The sequence below is a fragment of the Cynara cardunculus genome, unplaced genomic scaffold (genome assembly GCF_001531365.2).
Source record: "Cynara cardunculus var. scolymus isolate 2C unplaced genomic scaffold, CcrdV1 Un_Scaffold_4967, whole genome shotgun sequence".
In the NCBI taxonomy this organism is placed as follows: Eukaryota; Viridiplantae; Streptophyta; class Magnoliopsida; order Asterales; family Asteraceae; genus Cynara; species Cynara cardunculus.
In genome coordinates this window covers 11,890-22,270 of record NW_020202168.1, presented here as the reverse complement: position 1 = coordinate 22,270, position 10,381 = coordinate 11,890, and the positions used below count along the sequence as shown (strand labels likewise).

The 10,381-nt window shown below is 35.4% G+C and overlaps 1 pseudogene; it reads left to right on the top strand.

Moving 5' to 3' along the window:
• The first annotated feature begins 7,910 nt into the window (after positions 1 to 7,910).
• Positions 7,911 to 9,209, top strand: LOC112504237 (annotated as a pseudogene).
• The last annotated feature ends 1,172 nt before the right edge of the window (positions 9,210 to 10,381 follow it).

Genomic DNA, 10,381 nt, shown 5'->3' with positions numbered 1-10,381 from the left:
GTCTTCAGGTAAAGATGGAACACCAACGCCCTTATGGTAAGTTGCAATAATTAGAAATTTCAGTATGGAAGTGGGATCACATCACTATGGATTTCATAACCAAATTACCGAGAACATCAAAAGGTTATGATGCTATATGGGTGATAATAGATCGGTTGTCTAAATCTGCACACTTCTTACCTATGAAAGAGTCATATTCAATGGAGAGATTGGCAAAACTATACATTGATGAGATAGTGATACGTTATGGTGTTCCTCTATCAATTGTTTCTGATAGAGATCCTCGGTTCACATCTATGCTTTGGAAGAGTTTCCAAAGAGAAATTGGTTCACATATTAAGCTAAGTACAACTTATCACCCTCAAACTGATGGACAAAGTGAACAAACTATCCAAACGTTAGAAGATATACTTAGAGCATGTGTAATTGATTTTGGAGGATCATGGGATAGTCATTTAGCTCTGGTGGAATTTGCGTACAACAATAGCTACCATTCGAGTATTCAGGCAGCACCTTTCGAGGTTCTGTATGGACGAAAATGTCGAACTCCTTTGTGTTGAAACGAAATTGGTGAAAAACAGTTAGCTGAGCCTGAATTAGTTCAGCAAACTGCAGATAAAATAGGAGTAATTCGAGAACGAATGAAGGCAGCGCAAGATAGACAAATAAGTTATGCAGATAAACGTCGGAAGCTGACTGAATTCCAAGAAGGTGATAGAGTAATGTTAAAGGTATTACCTTGGAAAGGAATGGTACGTTTTGGTAAGAAAGGAAAGTTAAGTCCAAGGTACATTAGACCATTCCCTATCATTGGAAGGGTTGGGGAAGTGGTTTACAAGCTAGAACTTCCTTTAGAGTTAAGTGGAATCCATGACACGTTTCATGTGTCGAATTTGAGGAAGTGTCTAATAAGTCCAGATATGGCAGTACCGTTAACCGAAAGTAAGGTAAATGAAAGACTGTGCTTTGAAGAAACCCCTGAGCAGATTACTGACTATAAGGTGAAGAAACTACGAAATAAAGAGATTGGGTTAGTAAAAGTTCAGTGGCGTTATCATAAAGGACCATATGCCACTTAGAAATCAAAATTAGAGATGCGAATGAAGTATCCCTACCTTTTTGCTTAAATGGAATTCCAGGACGGAATTCTTTTAAGGAGGGAATGTTGTAATATTCGGGTTTCGAGTTTTGAGTTAAGATTTTTGGATTATATATATATTTGTGTAGGAGTGTGTGTAGGGGAGTGTTTTGAGTTTATCTTAAAGTTGAAAGGAAAAGTGAGAGTCAGCGGTATGAACCGCCCCACAACTCTCCATAATTTCTATAAATAGTATATGGTTTTATCAGAGAAAGGTTTACACACTCTTACATTAGGAAAGAAAAAGAATTTGGGAGCAAAATTGGAAAGCTAAGTCGCAAATCCGGTCATTATCAATCCTTCAAGGTGAGTGTGCTATGCTTCTAAATTGATTACTTGAATGCAATCTATTGCTATCTGTTATATTATGATCTTGAAATATATTGTGCGGATTCAACATTAAACCGGGTAAACGCTGACCGGAATCTTTCAAATTTGGTTGAGTATTGTCTGGATATGACTCTAAACCGGACAAGGGACGTCCAGAGTTGTCTTAAACCGCTCAAAAAGGCAACCGAATTCTCCTTAAACCGCTTAAGTATCGTCTGGATTTCATTTAAACCGGCCACAAGATGTCCGGATGTGTCTAAATCACTCAAGATGTCTGGATTATGATATTTTTGGTTTTAAGTGTTTATCCGGATTCTATATCCGGACAATGATGACCGAATTTCCATATCCGGCTGAATATTGATAAATTTGAACCGAGAGAGAGATGTAATGGCGGTGTAACCGCGAGAGAGATGTAATGGCAGTGTAACCGAGAGAGATATGTAATGGCGGTGTAACCGCGAGAGAGATGTAATGGCGGTGTAACCGCGAGAGAGATGTAATGGCGGTGTAACCGCGAGAGATATGTAATGACGGTGTAACCGCGAGAGAGATGAAATGGCGGTATAACCGCAAGAGAAAAAGGATATGTGATAAATAAAGTACTTATGTCTGTACAGGTTTGATTATAAACTGCTAGTTTAGATAGTTTGTTATTTGCATGAGCTACGTACACTCACTAGACCTCTTAGGTCTAACGCTCAGTTGTTGGACTAACCTGTTTTGCAGGTCATCATACTTCGCAAGATAAAGGCAAGGGGAAGATTTAATTATTGATGAAATTTAGTTGCTCATAAATGTATTCAAGAAAGTTTTTGTTAGGCCGTGTTTTGTAAACAATACTATATTTTGTTTTATGAGTATGTGTATATGGATTATCTGTACGTGGAAATTGTGGGTTGTTACATTCATGTTGTAAACTCTAATGCAATTACACCAATTAGGGCCTTTGGCCTATCGGTATTTAAGCCTCTAGCTTCTTAGGAGGTCAGAGGTTCAAACTCTACCAATGGTGAGGAGGGTGTGTGAGTTTATTTGTTGTATTTGTCGTATATAAAGTATATTATATACTTAAAAAAAACTGTAATTGCTCTAATGCAATTACAGCCTTCAACTTTAAGGTATTGGATCTTTGGAGCTCTGAGTGTAAGTGAGCAACTATCATAAGAGTAAACATAAAATTGGCTCAAGATGCTCTATACAAACGGTCAACAAACCTTTACAACCACCAAGTTCAAGTCGAGTAAGGTTAGGAGTTACACGAAGAACCTCCATCAAGACTGAATCCTTCAACGTCGTTCCACGGATTTGAAATTTTCCCAGTTTCTGAAACACGTTCCATTTTTAGAGTACATGCATTATCACATGCCAAAGACACAAGGACCTCAAGTTCCTTACAGATCCAATGCACTCAAGTTTATCTAGGCACTCATCAACAGCAACCGGATAATGGAGCTTAAGTTTTTTTAACAAAGATTCCACGGTTAACAGCCATGAAGCCAGGCCTGTGCCCGTAAACCGATAGGAAACTAAGAGCTCTTCCAATTGAGAAACTGATGACACCATCTGCATCAGGATGGAGTCAGGAGTTTGAGGGCCTGTGAGGTTGTCGAAGATGCCATGGGGGAAGCAAAGCCTCTTACGGTAACTCATTAGAGACACGATCACACGATGCCACATCCTTGGCATTGCTCAACTTTGGGAGAATGTATTGGACAACACCATCTAGTAACAAATCCATTCTCTGATAAACAAACAAGGTCAATAACATAAAAAAATGCAATTTCAAACACTATTTTCCCACAGTAAACAACCAACAAATGAAACAATAAATCTCGTCAGTTACGAAAAAAATAACCAAATCTTTGCCCACAAGATGCTGAACAAGTACAAAAGATGATTGGATTATAACTACAAAACCAAATCTCTAACAGTGGTAAAATTAGGTTCAAATCAAAAGTTACCGTCAATGACGATGGTGACGAAGCTTCACAAGTTTTTCTGCGAAAACGAATAGATATCACCATGAACGATCTGCTAGAAGAAGAATAGACATAGTATCAACAACGTGTTTTCAAATAAATCGACAGTACAAGTTTTAATGCAGACTTATTTTTTGAAATATTAGATCGGATTTAGTAATTACTATGCACTAAAAGAACATACAACTGTTTGGCTTTTGAATTTCTACTTTGCAGATCAATACAGCCGTTTACCAAATACTTATCCGGTAAGTGCTTACCGGTAAAATTTAACACTATTATTTACTCACCGGGTAAGATTTTAGTCCACCAGAATGACATCGCATGTAACAATTTACTGCTTACCATGGTAAGAGTCGTCGCTCTCACTTACCAGGTAAGACTCTTGGTCCTTGTCTCGCTCTTACCGGCTAAGATTCTTGGTCCTAACCATATTCATCAGGTGAGGTATGTGAAACGGCCCCTTAATGCAACAAAAAGAAATAGACACCTGTAACTCGTTTTAAGATTGATCGTATAATATTCACAATACAATTAGTAAGCATCAGATTCGATGATTTCGAAAAAATCTGATTCATAAAATTTCCCAAACAGAAGAACACATTCACAGAACAAAACCAAAATAACACTAAGGGCCGTTTACCAAATGCTTATTCAGGTAAACGATTACCAAGTCACATTCTTCTACCGGATTAATATAGCAAGGACCAATAATCTTAAATGATAAGAGCGAAGTGAGGGAGAGTCTTACCCGGTAACAGATGGCGATGACTCTTACCACCGTTTGTGTTTACAAGGTAAATTCTTATATACGATATCATTTTGGTAGACTAAAATTACCCAATAAGTATGCAATAGAGTTGAATTTTACTGAGCTTATCGGATAAATGTTTAGGTAAATGGCCTTGACAGGTATTAAATAACCAAAATATGTTCCATTAATGATCACCACAACAACGATACTCAATCATACTCACATTTGTTAAAAACCCTAACTAGAAAAAGGATTTCACATACCTGATAGAGCAGCAAGGACGACGTTATTAGAACGACAGAAGAGTGCAGGAGACGATATATATAAATGATGAACAAGGCTTTTAGTTAGAGTAAAGTTCAATTTTAGTCCTATGCTTTGTTGATTTTCTTTATTTGGTCCCTTACACTAACAACTGTTAACTTACAAGGGTATTAGTTGTTTTCTATATTATATTATTAATTCTATTTAAAATTTTACTATAATTTATTAATTCCACTTAATTTACATATACAGGAGGTTTTAAATACAACCCCTATAATTCTTACAAACGATACTAAAGGTGAGCATCGAAACTAGGTACTTGCCTTTGGAACGGGAACCGCTTTTGATATGTCGGTTTTGAAACTGGAACTGATGTGATTGGTTCTAGTACTGGTTTCAAAAATACGAAACCGATTGGTACTAGTTTTGGTTCTCATTTTTTTAGAATCGTTAACCGCTTTGTACCTGATGGGACCGGTTCATACTATGATGTTTTGCTTAAATAAGATGTTTTGTTGCTATTAGGTATTGACGTGAAGTGTTTTGGAACCGTTTTGCTGCTGTCAAAAGTTTCTATCAAATTATTTATGTAATTATTAGTTTTTTGTTTTTACCATTTGTATTATTTATTTTTTTACGTTGGTATTTTGTAATAGAACAATAATTACCTTTTTTATAGTATAAAATGATAAAATTAAAAAAAAAAATAGACATTGGGTACCTGGTGTCGGAACCAGTTCACAAATATAAGGAATTATGTAACCTGTTCCTTCATTCAAGGAACCGTCGGTAATGGTTCCATGAATTTTATCCGGGTATCCGACATTGCTCACCCCTAAACAGTACAAACTATAATCAATGCTTTTATTATGAAATAATGAGATATTTAGAGCTTTTAGTATGCATACATGACTGGACAACACGAGTCGGGATAGGACAAGACATGACAGTTTAGCGTTTGATAAGACATGTCAGGAGTGGACTGAAGAAGACAAAACTAGTTAAATGAACAATTTAGCCTAGTGAATTGTTTAGTGTTTTTTTACCAAATAATTCAACTGTCTGATGTTAGATTCAATTAGAAACAATGTAAAACATCATAAATTCACTACTAAATATTTTTAAGAAAACACAAGATGAATCAATTGATTGTGTTTCAACTACCGACTCTCTTCTTCTAAACTTACCCTTTTCAGAAAAATCCAAACCAAGAAGTGACAGGAAAGCTCAAATTTTTGCAGAATTGAAGACCGATGAAAATTCAAATATGCACTCTAGATTTGAAGGCAAAATCGAGAGCAAAAAAACTAGATTTTCTAGTTCAATCACTGTAATTTGATTTAAGGATTCTAGTTCAATCATTTTCTTTCCCTTTCTGTTATGGCAACAAGGATAGAAAGGTCCATGTCAATCACTGTTTTAGACAACTATCGCTTCAACTAGAACATGAACAAGATAGTGCTAATGAGATATCACAGGTCTGAGAAGAAATAACAGGTTCAAGAAGAAATCGCAGGTCCATGTCAATCACTGTAATTTGATTTAAGGTCCAAGAATCACAAAAAAAGCACAGGTCCATGTATTGAAAAATCGCAGGTCTGAGAAGAAATAACAGGTTCAAGAAGAAATCGCAGGTCCATGTCAATCACTATAATTTGATTTAAGGTCCAAGAATCACAACAACAAAAAAAGCACAGGTCCATGTATTGAAAAATCGCAGATCCGAGAAGAAATAGCAAGTTCAAGGAATCATAGAGGAGGAATCGATTGTATACAACAACAAGAAATCACTAAGAGAAATCGATCTGAGAGCAACTCCAATCGAACGACAAAACCCTAGTTTTGCCGTTCTTTTGGATCCAACCGACCGGTGAAAACGGCAAAAGTTTGCCGGTGGTGAATTTTGAACGGCATATTTGCCGTGGGAGACTTTCACACCAAAAGGGTGGTCCCCACCATAATTTCCTAAATAAATAATTTTTTAATAAATTATAAATAAATAATTACAAATATTAATTTTTAGGTTTTTATATTTATTATGTAAATATATATATATAATAAATTATTAATAACACAAATATGATACCGGATAAACATAAACATAGTTTATTAATAGAAATTTTAAAAATTAAAATACATAAATTAAAGGGTCCAATCGTTTCCGCTAGGCATAAACTGACTAAAGTTTCTTGCTACGTTCCGAGATCCTTCGGCCTGGTCTTGAACTCTTCCAAATTGTTGATGTTGAGATACTCGATATTGAGATGCTACGAATTCCGATCATTGTCCAAACATATGAACCTGGGGTTCCGCTCTCTCTCTCTCGCTATTCGAATTTTCTCATTTTTTATGAACTCATATCACACATGATCAGTGATAGAGTTTAGATCGGTGAACATATGTTTGTCATCCGCCAACCTTAACTCTATCACATTTTTCTGAGCTTGAAGCTCATTCCTTCTCATCATAACTTCATTGTTTTTGGCTATTTGTTTGCTCATTTTTTACTAGCCTTGACTAAGGTCTCTAGCTTATTATCAGATTGGAGCCTTGATTTTGCCTTTTTCACACCAATTGGTCTTTGAGTACCTTCTGCGTCGTGAATAGTCAACGACGGTAAACCGACATCTCTCCCAGACGATGAACCAGGACCGGAAGAAGGTAATTGATAAGGACTTTGTCGTTGATACTAAGTTGATGCAGTGACATTTGATAAACTCTCGGAGTCTTTCAAGATATCCCAGACATGATCAAACTTAAAACCCTTCTTATAGGATCCGTCAAGTTTTAACATCTCTTTCGCTTCGTTCATCTATGAAAAATACACGTTATATTTAAATTAATAAAACAATAATCAACTAAAACAATAAATACTTACGATATCTTGTTTAGAAGCACCACTTGGATCCCTCATTTGAACTTGATTGATCAATTTTTTGCAAGCTTTTAGAATGCAAGACATTCTCGTTTCCAATGATCTTCTTGGTCGAGGATTGGTTGCGAACAGTTCAGTTTGGTGATAAAGAGTTTCTACTCTTGACCAAAACTTATCTTTTGATTGGTTTCTACCTATTATTGGATTTTGAGTTATATCAAGATAACAATGACATAGATGTATGTCTTCGTTATCTTTGTAGGATGAAGTTCGGATTGTTGAAGACATTTTTATGAAAAGGCTGGTAATATCTCAATGAAAATGTGTGTGCGCTTTAGCTTATCGACTCGCCCCCTATTTATACACAAAATTTTCAGTTCACTCCAAATGAAGACAGATTAGACAACACATCGGTAAGATTCTTCTAAAAAGTCTGGTAAGATTCTTTTGAAAAGTCTGGTAAGAATTGACAACACCACTGATTCTCATTATAAAACTTGAATCACAGCTATAAAAAAAATATCTCAACTATATGTGCAATCTTCTTTGTTGAGAAATACCACTCAAATGGCTGATAATTCGTATTTAGACGATGAAGCTTTTGATAATACTAATGCCGAACTAATGGTCGAGGCATTCAATATAGCGTCTGAAGTGGATAATTATATCCGTAATTATGTTCAAAACAACCATGTATCTTATCGTGGTTCTATTCATGGCCATATAGTTATCAATCATGATTGGAAAAATGCCGATCACAATCTCTTCAATGATTATTTTTCTGAAAATCCTCGATTTCTTGAGTCAATGTTTCGTCGACGATTCCGAATGAGTCGTACTTTATTTCTTCGTATTTTGGATGCTATCCAAAGTCATGACAACTACTTTCTCCAACGAAGGGATGAATGCGGCAAACTTGGCTTGTCCGGTTATCAAAAAGTTACTGTTGTATTTCGAATGTTGGCATATGGCGTGGCTACAGATGCTACAGATGAGTACGTTAAAATAGGCCAATCGACGGTTTTAGAAGCTTTGAAGCGGTTTTGTCATGCCATCGTGGAGGTGTTTGGAGACTGCTATCTCCAAACACCCAATGCTAATGATGTGGCACGACTACTCCAAGTTGGAAAACAATGAGGTTTTTCAGGAATGTAGGTAGTCTAGATTTTATGCATTGAAAACGGAAGAATTGTCCACCCGGTTGGGGAGGACAATATTCCGGTCGTAGTAGATCTCCAAGTATTATTCTTGAAGCTATAGTTGACTATGATCTTTGGATATGTCATGCATATTTTGGTTTACCGGGGTCCAACAATGACATTAATGTGTTGGAGTCCTCCCATCTTTTTTGCAAATCTTGCAGCAGGTACTGCTCCTCCTGCTAAGTATGTCATCAAAGGAAAATCATATAATATGGGTTATTATTTAGCTGATGGCATATATCCAAAATGGGTCACTCTTGTTCAATCTATTCACGATCTACGTGGCCCTAAAAATTAATATTTTGCAAAGAAACAAGAAGCATGTAGAAAAGACGTAGAACGTGCATTTGCCGTATTGCAATCAAGGTTTGCAATTGTAGCAGGACCTGCACGGTTATGGAGGAAGGAAATATTGCATGATATAATGACTTCATGCATCATTATGCATAATATGATCATAGAAGATGAACGTGATATTAATGCACCGATTGAAGAACGAACTGAAGTGCAAGACGTGGGAGTTGAGATGATGAACGATAACAATGGTGGACTTGAACAGTTTATTGTTCGACACAAAAAGATCAAGGATAAAGATGCTCACTTTGAACTACGTAATGCATTAATTGATCATTTGTGGGACGAGTATACTAACTCGGAGAATTAGTATTATTTATGTGTTTTTTTAGTTTGTGCTATTTGAACTAATGTAATCTTTTTAAATATAAAATTTATTAATTAAAATTTTATCGTTTTTATTTTAACATTTCTTCATTAAATAAATTAATTACTAATTATTTATTATTATAATATCTATTACAAATTATAAATATTGTTATTAAAAATAGTAAATAAAATATGTTATATTAATGTAGGGTCCACAAATTTGGTGTTTTTTTAGAGTGTGATTGGAGTTGAGTTTTTTTTAGTGTTTATGGGCCCACCATATTTGGTGTTTTTGGTGTTTTTTTTTTTGGTGTTGAGGTTGGAGTTGCTTTGATGAGAGGAATCGATGGCTATGGATAATCGATGACCGTATAGGAAGCGGTTTGATGAATCGATAGGATGGAGGAATTGATCTGATGGATAGCTGGGTATGGATTAAATCTGATGAAATTGGCTAGTGAGTCATGTTTAGGTTTAGGGTTTTTCAAGGGTATTTGGTACAAATGAGGTTGTTCCATCTTGATCCGAGGGTGGAGTGGGATAAAGACACACCAAACATGTAACAAGTGTGTTTTGTCCCTCCATGTCTACCCCACCAAATATGGTACACTTATAGGCAATTATTATGATAGATCAATTATGATCGAAATATATATATGGAAGATGTTTATTATTGTGATCATGACTTTAGATTAAAAACAAAATAAAATCAAATATTTATTAAACTAAATAAACGGTTATAATTGGTTTGTAAAAAATACATGATTTGTACTTGAAACCTCCTTATATACGTATATGTATATACATTATATATAGGTTTTTAAATATTTAATTAAAAATAAAGAAAACAGGTAAATTACCCAAATGCCTTTGAGTTAACAAAATGAAAACCAAAATGCCCTTTCTGTAAGTATTTCAATTATGGAGGGCGAATGTGATTTTTCAGATCGAATATTCACACAACACAAGTCTACTTATGGAAAGTAGTAGTGCAAATGACTTTTCAATACTAACTCACTCTGTCATTAATAATAATATTCGTCTACATCATCTTTGGTGCACCATGGAGTAAATCATCAGAAATGAAGTTTTATGGGTTGCTCTCAATCCTGCTACAACCAAAATGTTATCAACTTTAAGCATAAAACAAAATCAATTTCTATTCTCCAACTT